This window comes from Anolis sagrei, chromosome 5 (assembly GCF_037176765.1).
Source record: "Anolis sagrei isolate rAnoSag1 chromosome 5, rAnoSag1.mat, whole genome shotgun sequence".
NCBI lineage: Eukaryota > Metazoa > Chordata > Lepidosauria > Squamata > Dactyloidae > Anolis > Anolis sagrei.
In genome coordinates, this window is record NC_090025.1 from 16649953 (window position 1) to 16661225 (window position 11273).

At 41.0% G+C, this 11273-nt stretch overlaps 1 long non-coding RNA gene across 1 annotated transcript; it reads left to right on the forward strand.

The window, feature by feature from the left end:
- Positions 1 to 3830: 3830 nt before the first annotated feature.
- LOC137097153 (uncharacterized) lies at positions 3831 to 4154 on the forward strand. The gene is made up of 2 exons (XR_010909990.1): positions 3831 to 3891; positions 3973 to 4154. It is a non-coding gene; the product is annotated as an uncharacterized lncRNA (long non-coding RNA).
- The last annotated feature ends 7119 nt before the right edge of the window (positions 4155 to 11273 follow it).

Genomic DNA, 11273 nt, shown 5'->3' on the forward strand with positions numbered 1-11273 from the left:
CAGAATTATCAGTCATATTTTAAGCCTGAGAGCTATAGCTGTGACAAACAGAATTAATTGTGTCAATTTCTAAGTGTTACAGTCCAAGAAGGATATTGACAAGCTGGTAAATCTCCAAAGGAGGGAGATCAAATGGTGGGAAAAGTAAAAAGATGTAGATGAGGAATGGCTAAGAGAGTGGGATATGTCTGAGATGAACCATTCCATTCTTGCAACACTGTGTTTTGCGTCTTTTTTGAGGCCTTTTCCTGGAAATTATTAAATTTGATTGCTTGGAGGAAAGAAGATTGAGAGGTAATATGACTGGAGGGGAAAAAGTTAAAAGGATTATTTTTCAATAGTTTTCTTCAGATATTTGACAAGATGTCATGTAGAGGGCAGAGTGAGGTTATTTTCTGCTGCCCTAGAGACTAAGATAGGACGCAATGGATTCATATTCCAAGGGAGGGAAATATTCTGCCTGAACATTAGGAAGGACATTCTGATGGTAAAAAGTGTTCAGAAGGTAATTGACTTTCCTTCTTTGGAAATCTTTTAGCCAGGTATGGGGAAACCTAGACTTAGGGGCCGGATGCAGTCCCTTGGGCTCTTTTCTCAGGCCATCCTCTCTCACACCAGCCTATCCTTCCTTCGCTTTCCTTCCTCCTTCCCTCCCTCCCTCTCTCCCTTTACTCCCTCTTTCTCCCTCCCTCTTTCCCTTCCACCCTTTTGTCCTTCTTTCCCCTTTCCCCTCCCTCCTTCCCTCTTTTTCTCCTTCCTTCCTTCCTTCCTTCCTTCCTTCCTTCCTTCCTTCCCTTTTGTCTTTCCTTCCTTCTTTCTTTCATTCCTCCCTTCTTTTCCTCCATTCCCTTCCTTCTCTTCCTCCCTTTCTTACTCTTTTTCCTTCCTCCTTTCCTCCTGTGGAATGTTTAGCTGAGAGATGATAAAGTTGAGAACCCATGAGGGAGGAGGGAGAAAACTGACTTTCTGCTGCTCTAGACACCAGGGCAAAGCAGTGGTTTCAAATGGCAGGAAAAGAGATTCGACTGAAAAGATTAGGAAGAACTTCCTGAGAGTAAGAGCTGTTGGAAAGTAGCATAGGCTACATCAGAGTAAGGTGGAGTCTCCTTCTCTGGAGGCTTTTCCACAGAGGCTCTCTATCAGGAGTGCTTTGAATGTGCCTTCCTGCATGGCAGGGGATTGGACTGGACGGCCCTTGGGGGTCTCTTCCAACTTTAGGATTATATATTAGGAGTAGGGAATATGGGGTCTAATGGATACATTTTTTATCTCCTGCTCACCATCTCATCCTGACCAAGGCCAACCCTTTTGGGATCCAAACATTTACTGTCTTTCCTTCATTTTCTGCCTCCAAAAGAGAAGGGGAAGGGGAGGAAAGGTTAAACACAAATAATCCACTTATAAGGATAAGATAATGAATAAGTCCAACAGATAGGTAAATTGTGAAACTTAGACTGTTCAATTCACAGTAATCACAAAATTAAGCAATATGCAATAAGTTCTGTACAAAGCAATATGAAATAAGTTGTGTACAGTCTTTTAGTGATGTCGTTGTATGTTCATAAATCAGCCTCCCACGACCGGTTTCGGCCTTAGCTTCAGGCCTTCTTCGGGTGGTCTGTAATTTTACATACATAAATACATTTTACAATTGTATGGGTTGAACATAATGTAATAGAATGCATTTAGAAATACTTACAAAGTTCAGTCTTTTACATATGTTCTCATAAGAGATACTTAAGTTTTTTGTAATGGGATCTAGGTGAAAGGAACAAATTGTGGCTATTAACATTTAAAAATTACATATATCAAAATAAATATTTTCCCAATATATTTCACCAATTTACATACATAAATACATTTTACAATTTTACACACACTCCATGGCCCAGAACCCCTGTACTGTATATTCTGCCAAAAATACATAAGAACATCAGGCCATTTCCGGGCCGTCCTATCATATCAGAATCAGGCTCCATTCTAGAACCACTAGCAAAATTTGTGGACCACCATTTACAACCCTTTGTAAAACAGACTTCATCTTATGTTAGGGACACTAAACACTTTATTAATATCATTGAACCCTTGGTGATTCCAACAGATGCTGTTCTGATGTCTATAGATGTAACTTCATTGTACACTAGCATTCCAAAAGAAGAGGCACGCACTGTATGTGAGTCTACTCTGAACAGGAGATCAAACTGTCACCCTCCCACTTTCTTTTTGTTGGACCTCCTTGATATCATTCTCGAAAAAAATTTCTTTAAATTCGACCAAAAATATTATTTCCAAATACAAGGAGTGGCCATGGGCAGCCCTGTTGCACCTTCAATAGCAAATTTATTTATGGATAATTTGGAAAACAATATAATTTTGAATCGTGCATATAACCCTGTAGCGGGTAGCATAATCAAATATTGCAGATTTATTGATGACATTTTCATTATTATAAACTCACATCATGAGGCAGAAACATTATTATCCTGGATCAATACAGTACACCACAATATCAAATTTACAGGGAACATCAGTGCCACATCCTTGGTTTTCCTGGATGTTATGATTATAAAAGAAAACGACCGATTGAGGGTGAGAAACCACCGTAAAACCACGGATAGAAACTCTCTGTTACACTACAATAGTTACCATCATTGGGCATTAAAAAATAATCTACCGTTTTCACAGATGCTCAGGATTAAACGTAATTCCTCGACCCAACAGGATTTCACTCACGAGATTGAGGTAACGAAACGACAGTTTAGAAACCGGGGATATCCTGAACATATAATACAATAATCTTATCTAAAAGTAGCCAACATTCCCAGGTCTAAATTACTAGAGAACAAGACTAGACCTAGAGTAGAAAGATTAATATGGCCACTTACTCTCACTAACATGTCCAATTTAGCCATCAGAACAATTAAAAAATACTGGAACTTAATAAGGGACATCCCGGGCTGTGAAAGACCCCCACTAATAGCATATAAAAGAACCAAGAGCATTGGGGATTTTTTGGTACATTCAGATTTAACACATAATGTTCGGACCATGAAATCAAATCTAATTGGCAATTATCGGTGCCATCATTGCTCAGTGTGTAACCAATTGGTGGAGACTAAAATCTTTACACACCAACACCCACCATTGATAATTAAATTCTCCCATTTTGCCACATGCACAACCAAGGGGGTTATTTACGGGATTATTTGTGAATGCAATCTGATGTACGTTGGCCAAACTCGTCGAGAAGTGAAGTCTAGGATTATAGAACACCGGAGCAAAATTAGAACTAATTCCAGAGATTCCATACTGTATAAACATTTTGATGATCTACGGCACAACCCTGAATCTTTTAAATACCACATATTAGAAGTAGTCACACAATCCAAACACATGGACTTTAACACTAAACTCCTACAAAGGGAAACATATTGGATCTTCAGATTACGGACGGAACACCCATATGGTCTCAATGAACATAATTCATACAGTTGCTATATATAACTTTGAGGTTTTTTGCATTATCCCTTGTATACTACACATCCCTGGGAAGTACATTACTCACAACGCCATCTAGTGTTGACATTTTCCACACCTATAACTTTAAATGAACCTTAAATCAACTTCTCTGTCTCCTCTACATCTGATGTTCATTTTCCTCTTTAAATAGAGGAAACCCCCAGATCCTGTTCATACTCGCAATTAGAATCAAACTCAGAAGCAGAGTATCTTGTGAGTATACACCTAATTGGTGAAATATATTGGGAAAACATTTATTTGGATATATGTAATTTTTAAATGTTAATAGCCACAATTTGTTCCTTTCACCTAGATCCCATTGCAAAAAACTTAAGTATCTCTTATGAGAACATATGTAAAAGACTGAACTTTGTAAGTATTTCTAAATGCATTCTATTACATTATGTTCAACCCATACAATTGTAAAATGTATTTATGTATGTAAAATTACAGACCACCCGAAGAAGGCCTGAAGCTAAGGCCGAAACCGGTCGTGGGAGGCTGATTTATGAACATACAACGACATCACTAAAAGACTGTACACAACTTATTTCATATTGCTTTGTACAGAACTTATTGCATATTGCTTAATTTTGTGATTACTGTGAATTGAACAGTCTAAGTTTCACAATTTACCTATCTGTTGGACTTATTCATTATCTTATCCTTATAAGTGGATTATTTGTGTTTAACCTGTCTACCAAGGAACCCATTCATATTGAAGGGGAGGAAAGGGCAGGGAGGGGCTGGAGAAATTCCCCTCCCACCCAGACCACCCACACTGCTCTGGCCCACCATGCAGTCCCCAAATTAGAAAGTTTGCCCATTCTTGATTTAAGCAGAGTTTGGATGAACATTTTTCAGGAGTGATGCAGTTGTGTATTCCGGCATGACAAGGCATTGGACTGCATGGCCCTTGCAACAATAGTACTACACTTGATCTTAGCCAAAAGGCTGAGAAGCAACAATAGTAATACACTTTATTTATACCCCGCCACCATCTCCCCGAAGGGACTCAGGGTGGCTAACATGAGGCCAAGCCCGAAATTACAACAAAATACAATACAAGTACAGCAAAATAAAATACAAAAAGCAAAACATGACTTGAGACAAATATCTCAGTTAAGATTGGCTGCACTTGTGTGGGGCAAGGAAATGTCTTCAGTCCAAATTACAAGGCCAGTAGCAAATATAGAATTTGTGACAGGCTTTGGCTTTCTACAGGTTTGGTATGATTGGTTTCCCCATCATTCCAGGAGAACATTCCATTTGTTCAATTTCCCCCTGCTATCGAAGTATTAAATCAAAGGGAGTGCATAACTGGGCAATTGGGGGTGGAGACCAATCTCCACCCCTGCACTCTCCCATAAGACCACATTAATGTATTACTGGCAAACTAGAAGGTATGTCATGTTCCATCCATATTCCATTTGATACAACTTTGGACCATGTTCCTGGATATGTGGTGTGCATGCATGTGTATGGAGGAGAAAAGATGTAAATCACCACAGTGCAATGTTGCCGTTAAACATTAAAAAACCAAGATTATGGCAACCAGACTAATTGATAACTGGCAAATAGAGGAAGAAAACATGGAGGCAGTGACAGACTTTGTATTTTTAGGTGCAAAGATTACTGCCAACGCAGACTGCAGTCAGGAAATCAGAAGACATTTACTTCTTGGGAGGAGAGCAATGTCCAATCTATAGAAATAAAAATGTAATGTTCATTTGTGGGATTAACATGACTCAAAAACCACTGGACAAATTGACACCAAATTTGGACAGCATATACCTAACAACCCAATGTATGTCCTTCACTCAAAAAAAAAGGGGGGGCAGAATGGATTTCTAAACCCAATATTCCTACAGGGACAAACACTGCATGTCCACAAAGAGACCCATGGCCATGGCCATGCCCCCTCCTCCGTGTGGGGAAACCGCCAGCCATTAAAGCATTGGGAGCCAGGTGCACGTGCACGTCCACACACACACACAAGCTTGAGTGGGTACCATGGGACTGGAGGTGGAGGCTTGCCGCATGGAGCCCCTTCTCTTTCCCTCCTATGTCAGGAGGGTAGCCTCTTCCTCCTCCACTTCCCCATGCCTTTTCCTCCTCCCCGTGTGGGCCTCATCCTCCTCCCCCTCCCCACTCGCTACTGGAGTGGTCATCCTGGGAAGGAAGGAAAAAAAGAAGGAAGGATATAACCAAAGAAAGGGAAGAAAGAAGAAGAGAAATAAGAAGGGAAAGAAAAAGAGGGAGGAAAGAGGGATGGAAGGAAGGAGAAAAAGAGGGAGGGAAGGCTGGCCACAGCAATGCATGGCAGGTACAGCTAGTCTTGAGAAAATAGTGAAGAGTGGAGACATCACACTGGCAATGATGATCCGCATAGTCAAAGCAATGGTATTCCCCGTTGCAACCTATGGGTGTGAGAGCTGGACCATAAGGAAGTCTGGGTGAAGGAAGATAGACACTTTTGAACTTTGCCCAGTATAATTATTAGCAAAATATCAAAGTGTGATATAAAATCACTATAGCTGTATATATTTAGCAACTTATATACCGTAAGAAAGTAAACAAAAGAAAACGTTCATTTTCTGTGAAATGAGAAAAGCTATTCCTCCAGGAAAAAAATGAACACAATTTTAAAGAAGAGTCAGAGATCGAAAGGTGCAGTGATCAATAGTTCCATGTTGCAAGATAAGAACTAAACAAGACCAACCACTTACCAAAACTATAGTTCGCTGACAGTTCTTTGAAAATCTCAATAACAGGATGCCAGTGGGGCTGCATGAAGCAGGACTGGTTTTGCAGTGGAATCTTTAAGTCTGATTCAATGCATGAAAATTCAGATTAAGAGAATGCTATAGGGCAGCAGGGAACGGCAGGCCCCCCACTTTTGTGGGGGGTTAAAATTCTACCAAGATTATGGCAACCAGACTGATTGATAACTGGAGAATAGAGGGAGAAAACATGGAGGCAATGGCAGGCTTTGTATTTCTAGGTGCAAAGATTACTGCAGACGTAGACAGCAGCCAGACAATCAGAAGACGTTCACTTCTTGGGAGGAGAGCAATGACCAATCCCAGTAAAATAGTGAAGAGTAGAGACATCTCATTGGCAACAAAGATCCACATAGTTAAAGCAATGATATTCCCCGTACTAACCTATGGATGCAAGAGCTGGACCATAAGGAACGCTGAACGAAGGAAGATAGACACTTTTGAATTGTGGTGCTGGAAGAAAATTCTGAGAGTACCTTGGACCGCAAGAAGATCAAACCAGTCCATACGCCAGGAAATAATGCCCAACTGCTCAGGGAAGGATATTAGAGGCAAAGATGAAGTACTTTGTCAAAGGCTTTCATGGCTGGAATCACTGGATTATTGTAGGTTTTTTGGGCTATATGTCAGGAGAGAATGCTTCTAGAACATGGCCATATAGCCCGAAAAACCTACAACAACTCATGAAGTAGTTTGGCCACATAATGAGAAGACAGGAAAGCTTGGAGACAGGCCCTGATTCGGGGGGGGGGGAGGGCTGAGTCTGAGCGAAAGAGGGTCTACCCTAGCAAACCTTTTATATTGTTACCCCAATACCCCCATGCATATGGGATATATTGAGTATGGTGATCAGATCATGATATGAATAAACGGAACAGTTTAAATAATGCACCAATAAGGCCTTCTCGCGGACCACCATGAGAATTTCGGGGGGGCTGAAGCCACTCACCCCCCCCCCCCCCGGGCTAAATGCCTGCTTGGAGAAGACAATGATCCTTGGTGAAATTGAAGGAAAAAGGAAGAGAGGCCGACCAAAGGCAAGATGGATGGATGGTATCCTTGAAGTGACTGCCTTGACCTTGAAGGAGCTGTGGGTGGCCACGGCTAACAAGGAGCTCTGCCGTGGGCTGGTCCATGAGGTCATGAAGAGTCGGAAGCAACTATGAATAAACAACACAACATCACATTTTGGAAGTGGAAAAAATAATTGAAAAATATCCCAAAACACTTAAAATGGAAGAGCATTTTTTGTCCATAACCGTGGATTAAAGCCATGGGAGTATGTTAGATGGATAAACAGCAGTCTTATTTGTGAAAAGCCAAAAATGTGATGGACTAAAGGGAAAAAAACATGCTGGCTTTGACTCCTTTCTGACCTAGTATGTAACCCTACATCCTCCCAAACACTCAAACCACAAGTGAAGGCATAAATAAGTTTCCAAATTGCCTTTATCCTCACACTCTGTGCCACCTGTGTGTTGTGCTTGAGGTTAAAAAGCTGTAAAAGCATATTTCAGAAAGCAGTCTGGGTTTCAGAAGTGAAAGGTTTAACACTTCCCAGTCCTATATACTTCTCTCCCTCTCCCCTTTCTCCTGCTAGGACTATTTCTTTCCAGCAGTGCTCTTATGACATAACTTCTATTTCATTCCCCCTCCTTCACAGAGAGTCAATAGACTTCACCTTCCTGGTGGAAAGCCAGGGTTCTTTTGGAGCACCCTTAACAAGCGTCTTGCGGCTAGTTAACACAGATGTGCCCCTCAAGAGCAGGTGGAGGGAATTTCTAATGGAGGAGAAAAGAAGCCCTCTTAAGCCTCCAATGCAGGCATTATGCACTTGCACATCTGCCAAAACAATGCGTGTTATGGCCCATTTTCAAAGCTTTCTAACAGGTGTACTTTCCGTCTACGGTGGAAAAAGCAAATTTTAAAAAGATGCCTGATGGAAGAGGGAAGAAGAAGGAGAGAAGAAAACCAGGATGAAGGAAGTTTGGCTTAAAACAGTCAAAGAAATATGCTGGGTGAGTATTGTTCGCTTGAGAAAAGCAAGAATGAGAGTAGACTTCAGTCCCATCTACACTGACCATTTAATGCAGTTTGAAGCTAGCTAGTTTCAAACTGTGGCGGTTAGACATCAAACTCCCAAAAAAACACACAAAATACACGTCAGTGCTCTATGGTTTGTCTTGTCACCATTCAAGCCTCGAACTGGTTCCAAGATTTCCTATATAATCATCTACACAATGATACCTCCACTTTGGCAGGAAAAACGAAATGCAAAGATACAGAATGGGGGACAATGCTTGGCTCGAGAGCAGTACGTGTGAAAAAGATCTTGGAGTCCTCGTGGACAACAAGTTAAACATGAGCCAACAATGTGATGTGGCAGCAAAAAAAGCCAATGGGATTTCGGCCTGCATCAATAGGAGCCTAGTGTCTAGATCTAGGGAAGTAATGCTACCCCTCTATTCCGCTTTGGTTAGACCACACCTGGAATATTGTGTCCAATTCTGGGTACCACAATTCAAGAGAGATGTTGACAAGCTGGAATGTATCCAGAGGAGGGCGACTCAAATGATCAAGGGTCTGGAGAACAAGCCCTATGAGGAGAGGCTTAAGGAGCTGGGCATGTTTAGCGTGAAGAAGAGAAGGCTGAGAGGAGATATGATAGCCATGTATAAATATGTGAGAGGAAGTCACAGGGAGGAGGGAGCAAGCTTGTTTTCTGCTTCCCTGGAGACTAGGACACGGAATAATGGCTTCAAACTACAAGAAAGGAGATTCCACCTGAACATGAGGAAGAACTTCCTGACTGTGAGAGCCGTTCAGCAGTGGAACTCTCTGCCCCGGAGTGTGGTGGAGGCTCCTTCTTTGGACGCTTTTAAACAGAGGTTGGATGGCCATCTGTCAGGGGTGATTTAAATGCAACATTCCTGCTTCTTGGCAGGGGGTTGGACTGGATGGCAAATGAGGTCTCTTCCAACTGTTTGATTCTATGATTCTGTAATTCTATGATTCTATGACTAGGTTCTTTATTCCCAGTTTAAAACTGCATTAAATGGTCAGTGTAGATGGGAGGCTAAGTATTTTTTTAAAAAAGTAGACCAAGCCAGGGTGTCTAACAATAGCACAGTACAAAAGTAAAGGACTCCTGTACCCTCCAACATTCCACATATGAAAACCAAGACATCTGTGGCTAAACAACCTCAGAGAATGTTATCAGACTCCCTTATATAGTAAAAACTTGGTACAGCCTTCCCTCACCTTTCCATGCCTTGCTTTCCAAAGACTTTAAACAGATCTAAATTATATCTAAGTGTTGCAGTGTCTGTCCTTGGTCCACTATTTCAGTTATGCACTATCTGTTTCTCTCTCTCTTTCTTGGTTGCTTCTGTATGACCTATGATAGTATCCAGTTTTATATTTTCAAACTTTGAAAACTCTGGGTCCTTAATCCATTGAATAAGCCTGGGAGGCCTGTAGCAAGAAGAACAGTTTTATTCTAGCAGTGTCCTTGGTATACTTAATAGTTGTGGGCATGGTATTCTTGTGTTTGGCAGAGCTTTCCATTATGTGAGACCGGTTGTACATGGACTGCAGGATGCCAGTGTATTGCTTTCCCTTTAAAAGGAGCCACTTGATCAGAAGTATGGATAATGTTCACCACCTGTGCTGTAACAAAGCCTTACCTGCTGATTTCTGCAGACAGATTTTCTGCTAATGGCATCATAACAGGCCAGGGCATTTTCCTTCTTCTGGCCAGTTGGCAACCCTACTAAGACTTGGTGCCAGTGTCCAGCAAGGCTAGGCAACTGTCCAGGGCCCATCAAAGCTTAAAAGAACTACAAAATCACCATCCAGTTGCTTAATTGCTTCCTGCCATTCAAAGTAATGGGATGGAATGAACTTAAGATTGTAGAATATGAGGCCATATCATCCTTTTGTTCAAGGTTGAAAAGATGTCCTTTGCTGTGGGATTCACTGCTGTATTATTCCTCCAAAATCTACTGAAATACAGCCCTGGTCCAGCAATCTGAAAAGCATTGTGTAAGAAAATCTGAAAAATGGTCTGTTCCTGGTTTGAAAGTTCCTTTTTAACTGTTTGGTATTTACTTTGAAAGTAGTTGTTATACTCCAGAAACTTCATTTTTTGTGGCTACCACAAATAATGTTGAATTGGTGGAGACTCAATGAGATATTACTATAGGAAAATGTGCTACAGGATGTCTCACAAAATCAAAGTTTTTGCAGAAGCATCCTCTCTTAACATTTCACCTGCATCTATGGCAGGCATCCTCACAACCTCTGAGGATGCCTGCCATAGATGTAGGCAAAACATCAGGAGAGAATGCTTCTGAAACATGGTCCCACGGCCTGGAAAACTCACAACAACCAATGATTTTGGCCATGAAAGTCTTCGACAATACAAAGTTTTTGCAGCTTAATAAAAATGTTCATGTTTCTATGACAGAATAAATTAGGATATTACATTTATAACCTAGGAACAAATATGGTGTTACTTAGTGTAATTTGACATGGTACACATTGAATATTGCTAGGCTACATACAATTACTATCCTAGCACAACATGATTTAGTGCTACTAGTACAATAACTCTCCCCAATGTGGTTGGGGAGCAGTGGAAGAGTTATGCTTGGGGATGTTTGTTTCCTTGCTGCTCTTAAATTAATTAAAATGCTCACCTGTGTACCACTTCTTCTTCCTGTAACACTAAAGATTGGTCCTCCAGATGTTTTGGGCATACAGTCAATTGCAAGGAATTATGAGCCTTGCAATTGAAAAACATGTGCATCGTCTCCCTGCTTTAATGAATGTTTCTCTTTAGCTCTCCTTCTGTCAGAATTTCAATACTATTTGTTTATACCCTTATGTATTTTAGAATTTGGGGGTTGCTGTTTTTAGGCAAGATTATTAGAAATGGGAAATAATAGAAGAGAGATGTGAACTAAATAG